Source organism: Anomaloglossus baeobatrachus, chromosome 7, assembly GCF_048569485.1.
Source record: "Anomaloglossus baeobatrachus isolate aAnoBae1 chromosome 7, aAnoBae1.hap1, whole genome shotgun sequence".
Taxonomy (NCBI): domain Eukaryota; kingdom Metazoa; phylum Chordata; class Amphibia; order Anura; family Aromobatidae; genus Anomaloglossus; species Anomaloglossus baeobatrachus.
In genome coordinates, this window is record NC_134359.1 from 113,183,311 (window position 1) to 113,204,794 (window position 21,484).

General features: G+C 42.4%; 1 protein-coding gene across 1 annotated transcript in view; it reads right to left on the reverse strand.

Annotated features, from left to right (window-relative positions):
* PLCL1 (phospholipase C like 1 (inactive)) overlaps nt 1-21,484 on the reverse strand; it is a 472,800-nt gene that overhangs the window by 144,887 nt on the left and 306,429 nt on the right. The gene's annotated exons all lie outside the window — the stretch shown is intronic.

The window sequence follows — 21,484 nt, forward strand, 5'->3', positions numbered from 1 at the left end:
GCTCTAGGGGAATCCCATCTCGCCTAATGTCTAGAGATGCTGAGAAAGCTTTGGATAGGGAGAGATGGGATTTCCTAGGGGCGACACTGAAAAATAATTTTTGGGCAGCAATACGATATTCGCATTATGGGCCTTTTGTACTTCTCCTATGGCTGAGGTCAGGGTCAATAGTAGTCTTTCCTGACCCTTTACCATACATAATAGTATCCATCAGGGTTGTCCTTTGTCGCCTCTTCTTTATATCTTGGTTATGGAGGCCCCGGCCAACGCAATTAGAGCTAATCCTAACATTTTGTGGATTTCAATAGGTAATAAAATGCGTAAGATGTCTATCTTCGTGGATGACCTTCTATTTTATGTCACTTTTCCTAGGATTTCCATTCCAGTGATATTAGCGAAATTTAAACATTTTTCATTTTTATCTAATCTTAAAGTGAATATTTCTAAATCGGCGAACTCTAATATAAATATATCAAGGGCTGAGGCCTTGCACCTTAGTTCTATATTTCCCTTCTAATGGCAGAATGATCACATTAAATATTTAGGGATCACTATCCTGTCTGATTCAACTCAATTATACTCTCTTAATATCTTACCTCTTGTCCGTAATATTGGGAAGTACTTATTGAACTGGTCCAGACACTCGGTTTCATGGTTCGGTAGGGTTAACGTTCTGAAGATGGATAGCTTACCAGGAATCCTTTAACTCTTCCAGACCATCCCCTTCAACCTACCCATATCTTTTTTTCTAAGACTTAAATCTTTACTTTCCAGGTTTAATTGGGACACTTTGAGGTTCAGGCTTTCATACTTACTATTACCGTGGTCCATGGCAAGAGGAGGGCTAGGTGTTCAAGATTTTGTGCTATATCAAAAAGCTTTCATGATTAATTGTATTTTGAATATAATTATAAATCCCTCCTATAAAATATGGAATGTGCTGGAGGAGTCTATGAATCCTATCCTGTTAGTTAGACTTCTCTAGGTGGGAAGGGCCCTGGGTTCCGGAGTGTCATTTTTGTCAACCCATATCTAACTCCCATACTTATTTGGGATTGGGTAATCCAGAAGTATAATATCTCTTCTATACCTGATCCTATTGCGGGCTTTACAAGCAACGACATTGCTAATGAGATGTCATTGGGGTCACGGATTTCGTGACGCACATTCGGCCTTGTTAGCAACGTCGTTGTGTGTGAAACGCAGGAACGACCGTTAACGATCAAAATTACTTACCTAATCGTTGACACGTCGTTCCTTTCGCGAATATCGTTGCTGTTGCAGGACGCAGGTTATTCGTCGTTTCGGCGGCAGCACACATCACTAGGTGTGACACTGCAGGAACAAGGAACATCACCGTACCTGCGGCCGCCGCCAATGAGGAAGGAAGGAGGTGGGCGGGATGTTCTATTGGGCGGCCGCTTAGTGACGCCGCTGTGACGCCGAACGAACCGCCCCCTTAGAAAGGAGGTGGTTCGCCGGCCACAGCGACGTCGCTAGGCAGGTAAGTATGTGAGACAGGTGTAAGCGATATTGTGCGCCACAGGCAGCGATTTGCCCGTGATGCACAACCGACGGGGATGAGTGATTTCCCCAGTGACATCGCTAGTGCTGTTGCTGTGTGTAAAGTGGCCTTTAGTCTCCGCTCATATGAGATACGCAAAATACTTTTAGATGTGTTGGATTTGTTGAAAATACAGTCACTCAAATTAGACATGTTACCTTGGCACCAGGCTTGAATCCTATTGACAACCTAATATCACCTGCTAGCTCTTACAGTCATGGCGTATGGTCACATATCTAATCTCTTCCATTTTATCCCACATGGTTTGACCCTTAACGAAGTTTAAAAAGCTTTGTATCAAAGATGAAGTTCCTTCCCATTGTGTTTCTCTGCTGCTTAAATACCCTGGCTCCATTTTGGGGGACGTGGAGACAGAAATCAATAGATAATTTTCTCCTGCCAAATGTGATACGATCTTTACCCATACTAATAAGATCTCAATATCTTGTCATATCTAAGAGACAAACTATAAGATCTTATCCAGTTGGTATAGGACCCTCAAGTGTATTCATCTTGTGTTCCCTAATACCTCTGATACGAGTTGGAGATGTGATTCAGCTGTGGGTGATATGACTCATATTTGGAGGTTCTGTTTGGGTATTAATAAATGTTGGAACTCCATTTTTGACCTCTTTAATAAACTCTTTGGTACAACACTACAGAACTCTCCAGAAGCAGTGTTACTTTCGGTACTTCCAATGTCAATTTAGTCCATCAAGAAAGGATAATTCTGAATATTTTTTACAGCAATGAGACAAGTCATCTCTAGCCACTCGAGATTAACTACTCCCCCTTCTAAGCTGGAGTGGGTTAAATCTTTGGACTTGTTTATATGGATAGAAGATCTAATAATTTCAGATGATTGGCTCTATTCTTATGGTTATGAATATATGAGAGTTTGGTTACCCTACTCTTCATTTAGGAGCTCTCCTGACTTTGGGACTTGATTATCCAATTCATATTAACGCTAATAATGAAATAAGCCTTTTTGTACTTGAGCTGGTACTTTTCTTCTACTACTGTGTTCCTTAATATGTTTTCCTATTTTATGTTTTATGTTATGTTTTTCTTCTCTACTCCCCGATCCTGTTTGTTTGACATTGTTCTGTCTTTGGTTTTCTATTTAATATATCATAAAGTAATTTTTTTTTTCATTTTTTCTATATGATTGTTTAAGGTATTTGTTAATTAACTAAACAGAAACTTATTGAACCATAAAAAAACCCTCTTCAAGGCTTTCTATGAGAATAGTTAAGAATAAATAATTAATGAAAATGTCATTATAAAGAAATTCCTAAATATATTTAATTAGCAAATTACAATAGTTTTGTCTAGGGAGGTAATCACTCTAAAATGTAAATACCTGCCTTCCTATTACACTAACATAAACCTGTCTTAGAACAGTCGTAAAGTCCTAAACAGTCCTAAAACCTTTCCTAGGACAGGAGCCAATAAGCATGTGGTTTTCTTTCCTACTCCTAGAGAACCCCATACATCTTTTTACTGACCTAAGATATGAGAACAGCATCCCATGATGGGTGAAAATGTAAAAGGTGTAAGCTGTATACTACAGCTGACATCCTGCTGCATTGGTTAGGATTGGTGTTGGCACCAATTAATTGTTCTACATATTGTTTTCTACATGAAATGAGCCATTTCTCAATGATTTTCACCTCCTAAATTCAAATCTGATAATGAAAATTTTAGTTGCTTCTTTATATGATATGAGTTTTCCTTTTACTCCTACATATAATTATTGCATAAAAATTTCAGTACTTTGAAACACTATTATTTTTTGCAAATATAAAGATGTAGAATATTTTATTTTCTGATATTTACTGAGAGGAAACTTAGCAACAATTCAAATAACTAAAACGTGTGGAATCCCATTATAAAGTTACAGAAATTGCACTACAAAATTTGGTCCTCATTCAGTAACAACTCTTTTTTGCTTGTCTCTTGTACTTCTGCATCGGCTCATCTCTTACAATTGTCCAATAGTATCCTGCGAGCATTGATGGATTCCATCTTCCTAGATATCTTTTCTCCATAACTGCAATATCTTGGTGAAATCTCTAACCGTGCTTGTTGCTCATTGCTCTGCAGCTTGGTGGAAAAAAGTCTAGATGTGAATGGAAGAAATTAATCTTTAAGGCCACGTTACAGCCAAGATTCTTATATGTTTTGAGATTTTCCTCCAACTCTTTATAGTTATTTGCTCTTGAGTTTCCGCAAAAATTAGTCAGCACAAATGCAAATGCTACCCATGTAGCCTTTTCCTTGCCCTGCAACAAATGGAGAAACTCTACATCTTGAAAAACCTTATGAATCTGAGGTTCAATAAAGACTCCTTTCATTATCTTTGCTTCACTCAACTTTGGAAATGTATCAATGAGATACTTGAATGTTTTTGCATTTTTATCCATAGCAATTACAAAGTTTTTCATTAGCCCAACTTCATAAGCAATAGTGGTAACAAATCTTATAGGGTCAACAAGTGCTGGATGCAGGACATTTTTACACCCTGGCTGCAGTGAATGTCAGATAGGCCAGTCTCTTATTGTAGTGATGGTCTCTTGCACGACTATCCCACTCACACAGAAAGCAGCAGTATTTTGTGTATCCATCCTGGAAACCAAGAGCGCAACCACCTTTACGTCACCACAGAGGGGTCACAGATGTTAGTCATAGTTCAGGCACCTCAATATCTCTTTCATGTTGTCATAGATTTCTTTCATTTAGTCTGCAGAACCAACTGGAGTTTGAGGTTGCACATTGCCATTATGCAACAAGACGGCTTTTAGGCTTATTTTGGTCGAATTGATGAAGAGACTTCATTACTCTGGATTATGACTTCTCTTCAGAGATTCCGTTAAACTGTTGACAAGGCATGCCATGAGATTGCCCTCCATGAAGAAGTATTGGACAAGGTCATTATCACGTTTGTGGAACTAAAGAAATCTGAACATCGCCTACTAGAAGATTTCACCACTGTAGCCGGAATCTAAGAGCTTGGCCTTAACCTTGGGCAGATCCAAATCTCTAACAAAATCATTCAGTTCACTTTGTGTTATAATGTGTGATTCAGTTGAGGTTGGTGACAAAGTCTGGATCGTGAGAAGATTCTTCATGACACCAAGCGCCCTCTTCATCCTCCCTTGACTCGATTAAAAAGGTTTCTGGTGCTTTTGGAACCAGCAGTTTTTCTGTATGTAGTAAATTACATCTCTTCCTTGAAACTCCTTTCCTAATTGGGGCCACCATACAGAAATAGCAATTGGTAGTGTGATTGGTTGGCTCCCTCCAGATCATTGGGTCTGCAAAAGGAAAAGATTGCCTCTTCCCATGCAACCACTAGGTAAGATGTGATGCACATCTGTTGCAGCATATGTGTAGAGCCCAACTCTTGTCTTGATCTCTTATTCTGCAGCCAAACTACAGGTTGTAGGCTTTCCTTATTGTGGTAGTCCAGGTTTGTCGGTGTGACGCAAAAGTGACTTCTCCGCATATGTAGCTAAAGGTACCGTCACACTTAGCGATGCTCCAGCGATTCCACCAGCGATCTGACCTGGCAGGGATCGCTGGAGCATCGCTACATGGTCGCTGGTGAGCTGTCAATCAGGCAGATCTCCACAGCGATCAGAGATCAGCCACCAGCCACTCGTGTAACGACGCTGTGCTTCGTAACAATTGTACACATCGGGTTGCTAAGCAAAGCGCTTTGCTTATAGTTACCCGATGTATACCTTGGCTACGTGTGCAGGGAGCAGGGAGTCGGCTTCTAGAAGCAGCGGACGCTGGTAACCAAGGTAAATATCGGGTAACCAAGCAAAGCCTTTGCTTGGTTACCCGATGTGTACCTTGGTTACCAGCGTCCGCAGAAGCCGGCTCCCTGCTCCCTGCACATTCAGATCGTTGCTCTCTCACTGTCAAACACAGCGATGTGTGCTTCACAGCGGGAGAGCAAGGACCAAAAAATGGTCCAGGACATTCAGCAACGACCGGCGACCTCATAGCAGGGGCCAGGTCATTGCTGGATGTCTCACACACAGCGACATCGCTAGCAAGATCGCTGGTGTGTCACAAAAACCGTGACTCAGTAGTGATGTCGCTAGCGATGCCGCTTAGTGAGACATGGCCTTAAAACTATCCGCTTTATTAACCCCTTAACGACCGCGGGCCGTAAAATTACGTCCTAGCGGTCATAACGTTACTGCCCGCGGTCTGCCAGCAGCATCATGCTGCGATCGGCACACATCTCAGCTGATTTTCACAGCTGAGATGTGTGCCTGCTAGGCACGAGCAGAATCGTTATCTGCTCGTGCCGTTTAACCCCTTATATGGCGCTGTCAATATATGACAGCGCCATTATAAGCGCGATCGCGGTAAACGTTTACTTACCGCCCGATACCGGAAGTCACGTGACGCGATCACGTGACTTCCGATAGTTGTCATGGTAGCACAGGGTCATGTGATGACTCCTGTACTACACCTGACTTGCTTTCACTTTCGCTGTGCCAGCGGCACAGCAAAAGATAAAGAGAGCGTATCTGCTGTTTACAGCCTTGTAGCTGATACTGCAGAGCGATCGGATTGCTGATTGCAATAGCCCCCTAGGGGGACTAGTAAAATAAAAAAAAAAAGTTAAAAAAGTTTTAAAAAGTTAAAAAAAAACAAAAACACCTAAAAGTTCAAATCACCCCCCATTCGCCCCATTGAAAATTAAAGGGTTAAAAAAATAAAAAATATACACACATTTGGTATCGCCGCGTTCAGAAACGTCCGATCTATCAAAATATAAAATCAATTAATCTGATCAGTATACGGCGTAGCGGCAAAAAAATTCCAAACGCCAAAACGACGTTTTTTTTGTCGCCACAACTTTTGCACAAAATGCAATAAGAGGCGATCAAAACGTAGCATCTGCGCAAAAATGGTACCGTTAAAAACGTCAGCTCGAGACACAAAAAATAAGCTGTCTTTGAGCCATAGATCCCGAAATATGAGAACGCTACGGGTCATGGAATATGGCGTAAAACGTGCGCGACTTTTTTCGGACAAACTTCCGTTTTTTTTTAACCCCTTATATAACAGTAAACCTATACATGTTTGGTGCCTACGAACTCGCACTGACCTGAGGCATCACACCCATGCATCAGTTTTACCATATAGTGAACACAGTGAATAAAATATCTCAAAAACCATAGTGCTATCACACTTTTTTTGCAATTTTTCTGCATTTGGAATTTTTTTGCCGTTTTCCAGTACACTATATGGTAAAACTGATGGTTTCATTTAAAAGTACAGCTCGTTCCGCAAAAAATGAGCCCTCACATGACCATATTGACTGAAAAATAAATTGACTGAAAAATAAAAAAATTTACGTATCTCAGAAAAAGAATAGCGAACAAAAAAAATCGGAAAGCGAAAAATCGGCCGGTCATGAAGGGGTTAATGCAAAAACAAGGCATATCTGAAACAACATATAGAAACATGTCAACATGCTAAGAAACTAAGCTAAGAAATGTTAAACTGTATATCCTAAACAGAGAGCACTTATAAAAGTAGATGACTATAATTAGGAATACATCATCGGAGTTGAGTTGGGTTTTTTTGAGTGGTCAACCTAAGATGATAGAATACTGAAGGCTCATTAGACTAAATAGCTGATGTAATAGTCTAGTTACTAACAATGTAATAAAGATGAAATAATAAAGATGCAATTTTTCTATAATCCTGCATGAAAGGTGTTATAAGTAATTACACCCTCCTCTGGATGTTGAAAACTAGAGCCAATGAGGAAATGTAAGCATCATATTAAATTTCAACTGCACAAAATTAATTGAGTTCAACGGTTTTTGTCTCTGAACCAACTTGGCTGTAGAACAGTGTTATTAACTTGATGCTGCTGTCAAAACAGACAGCGGCATCTAAATGGTTACCAGAGGGAGGAGTATCACTCTTCAACCTCATCGGTGCCCAGAGATGACAACTGTGTGGTCCTGATGATTGCCATGCCATTCCGAGGCCAAGCGATGGCTAGGACATCTGCCAACCATTGTGCTATGTTATGATGTTTAGTGGAATTTAGTGGAAAAGATTTAGATTTATTGGTAATTATTTTTTGTATATTTTGGGTAAAATACTCATTAAATGTAAAATTATATTGAACTGATAAACATTTACTTTATAATTATGCATTTCATCGCATGCTATGCTAATTAATATTGTATTTCCATGTAGATAGGGTTCATCCCGTGTGATAAACACTTCAAAGTCTGATCGCTTTCAGATGTGACATATTTGATTAGACTAATGGAAACACATTTCAATGTTCCATTTGGCACAGCATCTCCAATGAGCTTTGATCACTAAACATATAAATCCATAAATTAATTAATAAATAACAAATTTCAATTTTACATTAAGACTACAGAAAAAAGTCGTCATCATAACAGCTTATTACATTACCAGCAGGTTCTGAGCAAATAAAATATTGCAGGAGGTCACCAAGTTGTTTATGTAACTTGTTTATTAAAGGGAATGTCTCAGCAGTTTTTATAGTTATTTTCTAAAAAAACATTTGGTCATTTTTTTTTTCATACCATTAAGCCTGACATCAGTAGTATGCAAAGTTTTTGAGGGCATTTTAAGGGATGACATGCAAAAATATATTGCAGAAAAGAATATACCGTATTTTTCGGACCATAAGACGCACTTTTTTCCCCCCAAATGTTGGGGGAAAGTAGGGGGTGCGTCTAATGGTCTGAATGTAAGGCATGGCTGCGGGGAATGAGGGTGCTGCGGTGGATTGGGTCATCGGGGGCACGAGCAGGCAGCAGCAGCGCCTGCCGTGACCACGTGGGCCCGCTCATTACATATGCACGCCCATCCTCCCGCCCATCTCTCAGCGCTGACAGGTGGGCGGGGTGATGAGCGGGGACGCGCGCGAAGTAAACAGCCAGCCGTGATCACCCCTGGCAACTACAGCCAGGAGTGATCATGTGCGGCTGTATTCACTGCTCCCCGCGCATTATCATCAGCGCGGGGTGCAGTGAATCAGTGCACATTACTCACCGTTCCCCGCAGCACCGCGATGTCCTCCTGATTGCCGGCCGCGCTGTGTAGAGACTAACGGGGCTCACAGCGATGATGTCATCGCTGTGCGCACGTGTCCACACAGCATCGCCGGCACAGACAGAAGGAGATCGCGGTGCAGCAGGGAGCGTGGCCGGCTCCACACAGCGCTGCCGGCACAGACGGAGGAGGAGCGACGCTGCGTGTTGCGAGGAAAGGTGAATATAAATGTTTATTTTATTTTTTTTGTGTGTGTTCCACAGGATGATGGGGCACATATGAGCAGGATGATGGGGCAAATATGAGCAGGATGATGGGGCAAATGTGAGCAGGATGATGGGGCACATGTGAGCAGGATGATGGGGCACATGTGAGCAGGATGATGGGGCACATGTGAGCAGGATGATGGGGCACATGTGAGCAGGATGATGGGGCACATGTGAGCAGGATGATGGGGCACATGTGAGCAGGATGATGGGGCACATGTGAGCAGGATGATGGGGCACATATGAGCAGGATGATGGGGCACAAGTGAGCAGGATGATGGGGCAAATATGAGCAGGATAATGGGGCACATATGAGCAGGATGATGGGGCACATATAGCAGGATGATGGGGGACATATAGCAGGATGATGGGGGACCTATAGCAGGATGAGAGACCTATAGCAGGATGAGGCACATATAGCAGGATGAGGGACACACACACACACACACACACACACATACATACATACATACATACACACACATTTTATATATATATATATATATATATATATATATATATATATATATATATATATATATAAAAAATAAATATAAGGATATGGGGATTATATACAAGGCAGGAGAATCATGACCACATTTTTTGCTTAAAATGTTATTTTCCTATTTTCCTTCTCTAAAACCAGGGTGCGTCTTATGGTCCGGTGCGTCTTATAGTCCGAAAAATACGGTAATAATGACAACCAGCATGGATTCATGAAAGATAAGTCGTGTCTAACCAACCTGTTGGGGTTCTATGAGGGGGTAGGTTCAAACCTGGATATTGGTAATGCAGCTGATGTGATTTATTTGGACTTTGCAAAGGCATTTGATACTGTACCACATGATAGCCTTATACTAAAGCTCCAGAAGCAAGGACTAGGGGACACAATATGCAACTGGGTAAGGAATTGGCTAAAAGATAGGAAACAAAGAGTAGTCATAAATGGTACATTCTCTAAATGGGCTATAGTCAGCAGTGGGGTGCCGCAGGGATCTGTGCTAGGACCGATTCTTTTTAATCTTTTTATTAATTAGCTTGTGGATGGGATTGATAGTAAAGTGTCAGTCTTTGCTGATGACACTAAACTATGTAGGATATTAAAAACTGACCTCGATAGTACAATATTACAAAAAGATCTGGATAAGATGTCGGAATGGGCAGATACTTGGCAAATGAGATTTAATGTTGATAAATGTAAAGTAATGCACCTAGGACGGAGTAATCCTATAGCTGCATATACATTAAATGGAAGTAAACTCGGGACTACAGAACAGGAGAAGGACTTGGGTATTCCGTTACAAATAAGCTGAGCAGCAGCACTCAATGTCAAGCAGCAGCTGCTAAAGCAAACATGATTTTAGGGTGTATAAAAAGAGAGATTAGATCCAGTGATCCCAATGTATTGTTACCCCTCTATAAATCACTTGTAAGGCCACATCTGGAATATGGGATCCAGTTTTGGGCTCCACATTTTAAAAAGGACATTCAGAAGTTAGAGTCAGTTCAAAGGCGGCTAACTAGACTACTACAAGGAATGGAAGGCCTCCCATATGATGACAGGTTGAAAAAGTTAGATATGTTTAGCTTAGAAAAAAGACGTCTCAGAGGAGATCTCATTTATTTGTATAAATATACGTGTGGTCAATATAAAGGACTGGCACATGACTTATTTCTTCCAAAGACCATACTAAGGACCAGGGGGCATAGACTGCGAGTTGAAGAAAAGCGATTCCGACAGCTAAATAGGAAAGGGTTCTTTACAGTTAGAGCAGTCAGACTGTGGAATGCCGACCACAAGAGGTAGTGATGGCAGATACTATAACAGCTTTTAAAAAAGGGCTGGATGATTTCCTCAGTACACACAACATTGTTGGTTATAAATGACTTAGCGACCAAATGTAGAACTGGTGGAGGAAGGTTGAACTAGATGGACCTAGGTCTTTTTTCAACCTAAGTAGCTATATAACGAAAAAAGAAATCTTGCATTTCTCACTTTGGCCATTTGTGATTGGGGAATTGATTCATATTTTCTATTCTTTCACATTTACATTAGTAGCAATATCCAAAACGGAAGGTGTGCTCCAGCAATCCACTTGAGTAAAAACGTATGAATTTCATATAACAATTAAGATCATAATGGACAGAAAAATGTTTAATAAAGATAAGAGCAGATGACGCGTTTTTGATCAACTGTGATCCTTTCTCATACGTTTTTTATTCAAGTGGATTACTGGAGTAAACCCTCCTTTTCGGATTACACTTCTCTGACCAGCTGATCTTATCTCCATAAAATCTTTCTTTCTACCAGGACTAGATTTTCTTTGGTGGTGTGACTGATAAGTACTCTCTTTTTGTTTTTCTATTAGCAGCAACAGAGTGACCTAAACCTTATATTTTATTATTGATGCACCTAATGAGCGTGTTCAAAAGTAATTGTGAATGAAGGAGGATCAGGCGGAACATCAGCATAAACTATTGTGAATGATGTATCCTGTGTCATCAGTTGTATAAAGGTGTTAACTGTCATAATAATCCTGCCTGTGATGATAATACCGTGTTTTTCCAAAAATAAGAGGTCCCCCAAAAATAAGCCCTAGCAGGCATTTTCAGCATTTTAGGAGCAAGGCTTAAATATAAGCCCTCCTCCGAAAATAAGCCCTAGCCACGGTTCAATAGTGAAGTGTCCATGCAGCTAAAAAAAGTAAAAGATATTGCAGGACACTTCATTATAAACAGCAGACACCCTGCAATCATTCTCATCAGACCCAGAATGGGAGGAACTGCAGTGATCTCTCACACACACACACACACAATCAGATCTCACACACATAAACATCAGATCACACACCCATAAACATCAGATCACACACAAACACATCGGATCACACACACACTTACCACATCCAGCGACACTGATTTCTTTTCGCCGGCAGAATACTGAGAGGCAGTGCAGTGAAACGCAAGGACATGATGCAATGCTTGATTACAAGACCTGCGACACGTGACTTCCTCCCATCATTCCTGCGGCCGGAAGCATTCTTTAATGCTGGATGTGGTGAGTGAGTGAGTGGTGAGTCTTCTGTCTGTCATCTGATGTGTATGTGATCTGCTGTGTGTGAGTGTCGGCCAGATGAAGAGGAGGACGGTGTGCAGCACCCACCAGAGATCACAGGGAGGACCTGGAAGCCATGCAGACGTCCGGGTCTGGTAAGTATGAGTCTCCTGGGAAGTGGGGGGGTCTGCTTTTAGGGAGGTAAAGTTACCCCCCAACCATGTTTCTCCAAGAATAAGACCTCCTCCAAAAATAAGCCCTAGTGCTTTTTTGGGGGGCAAAAAGTATAAGACAGTGTCTTGTTTTTTGGAAAGACATGGTAAGACTTCTGAAAAGTCTTCAGAAAAGAATAGGAAGCTCGAGTCTAAAATATAGTCCAATTGACCAGTGTGAAAACCGCAAGATTTCTATTATTCTTTTTTACCATACAGATTTTTTTATTTTTTTTTACAAAAGAAAAATGAAAGTCAGTTTTTCTATTACATTAATAACAACACCATAGATCTATTGCTATCGTTTTCGTAGCACCTAAGGTCAATGAGACAAAGAAATGAAAAGCACAAATGGGTATATTGATCTGGTAGTAAACGATTGTCTATTTAAATCTGAAAATCCATACAAAACAATATCATTAAACATGTTTTACTACTTGTGGTCTATATAGTGGTATCATAATAATGTGATTCTAATAATACTTTTGCTGCAGCCCATAATTCTTCAGGCCCAAGCTGTTCATTTCCACTTATGGGAAAGAGAGTAATCTTGACCAGATGTCCCCTTGGTACACAGAAAATGGATTTTCTCTTAGTTGCAATTGTATCTTGTGCTGGGAATTGAAACAATGTAGCAGAGTAGTTGCTTTCTGTGTCAGATATGGGAGACATTGAATGCTTGGGAATGATGGCACCACAAAAAAAACCCCAAGTATTTAAAGGGACAAACCACCAGGTTTTTGCCCTATAAACTAGACACAGTGCCATAATGGCGTGAGGATGTGGATTAAAATGATACCATTAGATAAGAAAACCGAGGTTTGATTGCAGAATATTCCTTCTTCAAACCTTCAAAAATGACATCTTTGGTGCAGTTGCTTGAGCATCATGGCAGGACTTTGTGGGTCAGGTCCTCTGTGATGATTCCTCTCCCTGTCTTGCCTCCTTTTCTTTGTTAAATTTTGCGACTTCAACATTACCACTGCTGGTGGCGTGTGTGCATTGCTATTCTAATGCGGTCCTTAATGAAATGGCGCCAGAATCAGCGCATGCGCGTACCACGATTTCCAGCGCTGTATTACTGAGGATACTGTGGAGATGACTATAAGTGGGGGAGCATGTGCTGATAAAAAAAAATAATAATCTGGGCATTCACTGTCGCCTCTGCAGTGTCTTCAATAAAATGGCACTGGAATGAACAATCAGGAGAGATGTAATCACAGGCCCCTAAAAGGCTAAAAGTACCCTAAACCTGAACCTGTTTTGTCCCTGTCTGTCCGTGGAGGTTGGCATCCTAAATTTACTTAATGCCGTCCCCACTCAATGTCGGCTGACCCCGAGTGTCCTTAACTGCACCCTACCCTGAACTATAAACCAAGTGTAACACAAAACACCAATGACCATAAATGAAGTGCATGCATGCAGAGGGTGAGACGCAGGGTTAAAGTCGTACTCACACAGTCGTACAGAGAAGATGGCAGAAAGTAAAAGAAACCTAAAACACATATGGAATAAGTGGAACTGCTCCAAATCCTAAAAGAGACAGAATGGGAGAATGCTGGAAATAGAAACATACAAACAAACCACAGGAAAAAGCAAACGAGATTATCCTAAACTGAAAAGCTGGAACTCCAAACTTTCATCAACCTTGGAACATAGCCAGCAGTGAAAGCATGAATATTGTGAGTACAAATAGACCCTCCGAAGAAGTGATAAGGCAAAAAAGTGAGGAAGTGAGAACACACCTGAATATATTAAAACAGAAAAGCACATAAAAGGAAAGACAAGAGAACTAACAGAAGTTGGACCAACACAAAACAGGCTGTGGTCCAACATAGAGGGAAACATCACACAACCAAAGGTCACCAGATGGAGCCCTAGAGTTGAGACATGACAACAGTCCTCAATGGTGTTCATTTCTTGGTGCTTCTTAACAAGAGCTTGAATAGCACTTCTTGAACCCCAGTGTGCTTTGAAATATTTAACTAGTGAAACCTTACTGACGCAGTATAACTACCACGTGCTCAGTATTGCCATGGTGTATAACTTGTGATATGATGTGGTCTTCTACAACCTCCCTTTTATAGCAGATAAGCAGCTTCTCTTTTGCTTTGTTGATGGGGCATGACTGCTGATGTCATGCTGATTGATAGCTGGTTCCCCACTGTGTCATCAACTAGCTATCAACATTACATTGGCAATCATGTCCATCAGCAGAGCAGCTGAGAAGAGGAAGAGCTGCACTGTTGACGTGATGCATCAGAATCACCAGAAGGAGAGGTCCATGACCGCTCCGATCCGGTGCCGGATAGAACAAGCAGGTAGTTAGCAACTATATCTTTATATATTACATACATAACATACATAATACATACATAAACAGTATATTTTTACCAAAGAACTAGATATAAACAATTTGAGGTCATTTTTTGATGACACATTCCATTTGAAGACCCAGTTTTTATCTGTGAATCTGCCGGGGAGGATAACATGTCACACATAGCTGCCTGTAAATTGCTCATTCATTACTGGATATGACTTTCCACGGCTGAGATCGTGTGGCTAAATCGACAGAGAAAGGCAGTTTGTTTGACAAATAACACACTTAGTCTGTCCTGTTTCTCCAAGAACACCCATCTACTAAGAAGCTCAAAAGCCGCTGTCACCTCATCCTTCACCAAAAAAAGGAAGAATTGCTTGTGGTTAACATAAGAGAGGGATGATCATTCTTAAAACCACTGATAACAAAAATAATTAAAGGGGTTGTTGAGGAGGAATGGCACAGTGCAGATTTCTAAGAGATGATCCATCATTATTTCATGAGATCAGTGAAGACGACACGTCAGTTTAGGTGACAGGTCCTCCTTAAAAAGCTTTGTTAAGACATTCTCAGCTAATGGAGCTTTACAGAAGCTACGTATACACTACTGCATGCTCTTATCTATACATTAAGTATTTATTCTGTATTTATTTTACATTTCCTTGAATTAACAAAAGATTTGTAAAGGATTTTTCTGTTTGAAATTTAACACATTGGTGGTACCAATAGATTAATTCTGGCTTAAAAAGTTAAAGTTAACATTTATGAGAAAACGATTATTAAATTGATCTGGTCTTTCATTAATTCTGCTGAAAATTGGCAAAACTTCCGGGATCCACCTCGTTCTCCCGACATGGGTACAGTTCTCAGATTATCTACCTACTGAGACGTTCCGCATTTTCAGAATGGATAGTGCTATTTAGGTAAGATTCGGGAATGTTACATTTATTATCTCAGAATGGAGAATGGGGAATCTGTCAGCAGGAAAATGTACTCCAATCTTCAGGCATCAAGTTAAAACATAGCTACAGTGTTTGCTTGTTTTTTCATTTCACCGCTAGAGTGGTGCAAGTCCCCTGCCCTTTCATTATACTCACCCTGCAGGGTCTTCATCTTCTATAGTCATCGCTCCTCTGTCAGCCTCCAGCGATTTCTGACCTGACATCAGCTCCAGTGTTTTATGGAGGCAACTAAATACAAGTCTATGAGAGTCTTGTTCTGGTTCTCATAGACTTTTATTGAGAGGTTGTGATGTAACTTCTGATTTCCGGTCAGGTAGGCCGCTTTCACATTGCGTTTTTACCTACGTTCACTGGTCCTGTCGGAGCTTCCATCTGAACCCCCAGCAAAACGGGTTTCGGACATATGCGCTGACAGGGCCATTGACTATAATGGAGCACACGGAGTCAGCGTGTGCTTCGTCTTGCGCCATTTTCAGGCGTATATGCTTTTTGTAGGCGGACACCCAGATGCAGCCTACTACGTCTAGGTGTCTACCCACAGAAAGCGCATACGCCCGAAAATGGCGCAAGACACAGCACATGCTGACTCCGTGTGCTCCATTATAGTCAATGGCCCCATCAGCGCATGCATCCAAAAAACAATTTGCAGGCTCCGATTGGAACACACGGAGCGTAGGAAAAAACGCAATGTGAAGGGGCCCTTAGAAGTTACAGTCACAAGATGGTGCCACAAGACCGGAGCAACATCGAAAAAGCACTAAACACCATAGGGTGATTATAAAACCGAGGGCAGGGAACTAAGATCTAAAATACCACTCCAGCGCTGAAAAAAAAATCTGCTGGAATTGTGCTTTAACCCCTAAAGGGAAATTTTCATTTTTGCACTTTTGTTTTTTTTCCAAGAACCATAACATTTTTAATTTTCCATTGCTATAGCCGTGTGAAGGCTTGTTTTGCAGGATGAGTTACACTTTTGATTGACACCATTTTATCATATTATGTAATGGTAAGCGGGAAAAAAATGTCAAGTGTGGCGAAATAGCAAAACAAAGGAAGTTGTGCAATAGTTTTTTGTTTGTTTTTATTCACACAGTTCATTTTACCATAAAATTGACCTGGCAGTATGATTCTCCAGGTCGGTATGAGTACATACCGTGTTTTTCCAAAAATAAGACCTCCTCCAAAAATAAGCCCTAGCAGGGATTTTCAGCATTTTTGGAGCAAGGCTTAAATATAAGCCCTTCCCCGAAAATAAGCCCTAGTCGCGGATCAATAATAAAGTGTCCGTGCAGCTAAAAAAGTTACAGATATTGCAGGACACTTCATTATAGGCAGCGGACACCCTGTAATCATTATCTCCAGACGCCGAGCAGAGGACCTGTAGTGATCGCACCCCCGCACACATCCGATCTCACACACACACACGCAATCAGATCTCACACACAAACATCAAATCACACACACAAACATCGAATCACACACACATCGGATCGCACACATACTCACCAAATCCAGCGACACCGATTTCTTCTCGCCGGCAGAATCCTGAGAGGCAGTGCGGTGGAGTGCAAGGACCTTCCGCAACAGAACCTACGGACACACGTGACTTCCTCCCATCATTCCCTGCAGCCGGAAGTGCTGAATGTGATGTGACGTGTAGTGTAGTGTAGTGTAGTGTGTGTGTGTGTGTGTGTGTGTGTGTGTGTGTATGCGCGTGTGTGCGATCTGCAATCTGCTGTGAGTCAGTGAGCCAGAATCAGGGGAGGACGGTATTATATTATATGTTCTGAGGATTTCGATAGCGTAGGGCAATGATCAGCAGAGACGAGTTTTTGATACAAGATGTTTTATAATCTGTAACCACGGTAGATAACAACGGAACAAACACAGCAATACAAATACACACAATACCTTCCCGAAACGGAGCGGAGGGAATTCCCGGGGCCACGCACCGGACTCCCCCAGGGAGACCACCAGAGCGAACCCCTATACAGGGACTGTCCGGCAATCACCCCGGAAGGCCTAAATGCGCAGCAGCCGGGACACAAGGGGCAAGCGGTAAAAGTCCAGGAGTGTCCGTACGGGATGATTGTCCAGAGTGGTTACGAACCAGAGAGAACCGGGCAGAGTGCTGACCGAAGATGGCAGACGGAGTCCAGGCACAGCTTGAGAAACCGGGTAAGGTCCAGAGTCGGTCGGTAGTCTTTAGGAGGATCCAAAAGCAATCAGGATTAGCAGCAGCAAAGCAGGAGCACACAGCAAGCAGTATACTCAGGCACTGGACTGGGCTGAGAGGCGGCCTTTTAAGCAGCTGGACAGGAAGTAGGGCAACAGAACCTTAAAACTCCATGTTAACTGAGGGCAAGCTCATTCAAAAGAGAACTGGAAAACCTGGAAACCTGACACACAGGGAGCCACAGCCGGGTACAGAGAGCCGCCGCCGGGTACAGAGAGCCGCCGCCGGGAACAGGGTGCCGCCGCCGGGCACAGGGAGCCGCCGCCGGACACAGGGAGCCGCCGTCGGGCACAGGGAGCCGCCGCCGGGAACAGGGAGCTGCCACCGGGAACAGACCTGGGGGATGATTGGCAGTCAATCCTCTCCTGTTTGATTTTAGCGCTCCTCACGCCGACCCCACCTACAAAGTACGTCCTCACGTAGGCAGTGCCAGCGTGGGGATGTAGTCTTTCAGGTATAGGAAATGCAGCGATCAGCATTGAACGCGCTGTGTGGGGTTTTAAAGGGCCAGCAGCCAGCAAGATGCGGCTGCTACTCCAGCACTGCAGTCCACGGGAATCAGCTCGGGGGCCGCAGGAAAAGTCGTCGTGGGCCACATACGGCCCGCGGGCCGGAGGTTCCCCACCCCTGTCCTAGCCAGTCCCTATACAGGTTCTCTCAACCTGTTGCCGAGCTGGAGACCTGTGGCTCTAAGGGACCTGTAGACACCCTGGCTAGTGAGCTGATGGGTGAGGATCGCAAGTCCCACTGCTACACTAATACAACACAAGGGTAGGTAAGACAAAGAGGGGAGAAAGGAACAAAAAGGATAAAGTCCAACTTTGAGTCAATTCCTCAGCAAAACCTTCCACCAAGGTGGCCAGAATACAAATGGATTGTATCAGCAAGGAATGCAGGGAACCCCCACGACTTAAACCTAAAGGGGCGTGGCTACAAAGCAACTGCAGCTGACATGCACTGCAATGAGCTGCTGGCAACAAAACTGACAGTAAAGGCTGCTTTACAAGCTGCGACATCGCTAGCGACGTCGCTAGCGATCGTACCCGCGCCCGTCAATTGTGCGTCATGGGCAAATCGCTGCCCGTTGCAAACAATATCGCTAGGACTCATCACACATACTTCCTAGCGACGTCGCTGTGACCAGCGAACAACCTCTTTTTTAAGGGGGCGGTTTGTGCAGCGTCACAGCGACGTCAATTAGCGGGCCACCAATAGAAGTGGAGGGGCGGAGAGCAGCCGCATTCACGTCACTCCCACCTCGTTGCCGGAGGACGCAGGAACACTGTTGTTCGTCGTTCCCGGGGTGTCACACGTAGTGATGTGTGCTGCCTCAGGAACGACGAACAACCTGCGTCCAGCATCAGCAACGATATTTTGAAAATGAACGATGTGTCAACGATCAATGATTTGGTGAGTATTTGGGATCGCTAGCGGTCGCTTATAAGTGTCATACGCAACGACATCGCTAACGAGGCTGGATGTGCGTCATGAATTCCGTGACCCCAACAACATCTCGTTAGCTATGTCGTTGCGTGTAAAGCGGCCTTAACTAATTAAGCACCAAAAGAAAGGAAACAGAGTTCCAGATGGAAATGAGAGGCTACATTCCTAAACCTGTCACTAGTCTCTAAAAAAAACAGGGAGAGAACCATGACACAGATAGGGACTGGTGATGATGAGCGAGCAGCTCCGGTAATCAGCAGGTTGTACACTCGGATGGGCTAGATTCATATACTAAGTATAATGGAAGTCAATGTGGAACTCAAGCATTTTTGAAGATTTTTCAGAAAAATGCTTGAGTTCCCTATTGAGTTTGATTATACTCAGTAAACGAGTTGCACTCGTATCAGTGTCTGACTGAATTAGACTCCAATTAGAAATGTAATATAGTTCTCCTGATTAGGTAAATGCAGACAGAAATGGTTATGACTATTAGCAACTAACTTACTGCCACTAGTGATGAGAGATTTCCCAGAAAAATGCTCGAGTTTCCCATTGACTTCCATTATACTAAGGTACTTGATTCACGCCCATCCGAGTGTCCAACTGCTCGTCAAGAGTACCGAGCACCAGAGCATGATAGTGCTCACCCATCACTAATGGGGACAGAAAAGTGAAGTTGCCCATAAGGGCCAATCAGAGCCTAGCTGCAATTTTTTTTCAGGTGGAAAGGAATATACAATTATTAATGAGACAGGTGGCCATCAAATTTTTGTAACAGTTGGGTTAAATCTGACATTTTTTGAGTGTTAGTAATTATTTTTGTTATACTACTATAATACTACAGGGTATAAAAGTTAGGAAGTTAGATCTGGTTAATTATTGTGAGGGATCTTAGAATGACCGATCTTGCGATACCTTAGCGCAGCTTGCATAATATGTACAGGTTTATGCACGTTTAAGAGAGGAGATGACAATTGGTGTACATGAAGTTCTATGGAGAACAGCAGCTGTAGTTTCAGGAGAACTTGCAGCAGAATGTTTGTCTGTTTCTAGTTCCTCCATTCTTCATAGAATTTTATAGGGATCACGGGGAACACTATTCTCCTTATGGAGACTTTGCAAGCCAGTCTGGCTGCTTTCAAGTAAGGGGACTTATAGCTGCCACGCCCCTCTACAAAATATTCAAATTGTCTCTCCAGGACTGGAGACAAACTCTAGCGCAGCGCCACCTATTGGTAGTAGCGATCCTAAAAGTTAAATGTGGATTTTTAACAACCCTTTACATATAACTTAGGATATATATGCCAGGTCAGAATCCCAATTTGCAGACACGGTGTTTCGGGGTGCTTGCCCCTTGTCAGTGCAAAGTATGGGGTGTCTGATCTGGCTCATGAGAAAGCTATGTGGGGATCACAGGGAACACTATTCTCCTTATGGAGACTGACGAGGGGCAAGCACCCCAAAACACTGTGTCTGCAAATTGGGATTCTGATCTGGCATATATATCCTAAGTTATATGTAAAGGGTTGTTAAAAATCCACATTTAACTTTTAGGATCGCTACTTCCAATAGGTGGCGCTGCGCTAGAGTTTGTCTCCAGTCCTGGAGAGACAATTAGAATTTTATAAACACCAATTGTTATCTCCAATCTTAGTAATGGGTAAAATCTGTTTTCTTTGAATACAAATTTTAACAATGAAATGATAGTGAAATATCAGTACAGGGAGAGAAAAGCAGACTTCTCATATAAGATATATTACAAAGTTGCTTATTTTTATGGGTACTATCAATTTATGAAATTAAAATTAAGATGAAAGTTATTCTTTAAGTGTTATACTTTGGAGACAGCCAATACAAAACCTACCCCTGTAGGTCACTGATCAGGTCATTTAGGTTTCTGTGTTGGACTCAGTAATTAAAGGGAACCTGTCAGGTGCAAGATGCACCTAGGACCACAAGCAGTTCTGGGTGCATATTACTAATCCCTGCCTAACCGTTCCTGCATCTAGTAGCATAGATAAAGTGATATTTAGAAAAAGTATTTCTAAAGATCCTTTATGATATGCTAATGAAGTCAGTGACTAGTCGCAAAGGCGTTAGTTCCTGTGCTCCTTCCACCCTCTTAGTATGTTAGTATGCCACAGGGGCGTACTCACATGCAATTCAATGCCCATTGCCCAGTGTCATCCCCAGCGGTTACAAGCGTACCTGTCTGTTGCTGCAGCCTCAGACGCCGGTCAGTGCGCATGATCAGAAGTCCCTGCTACTTCCGGTCATGTGCACTATAAAGCCGGGTGTACAAGTCCCAGCTTCAGTGAGGTCTAGTGCACATAACCGAAAGTGCCGGGA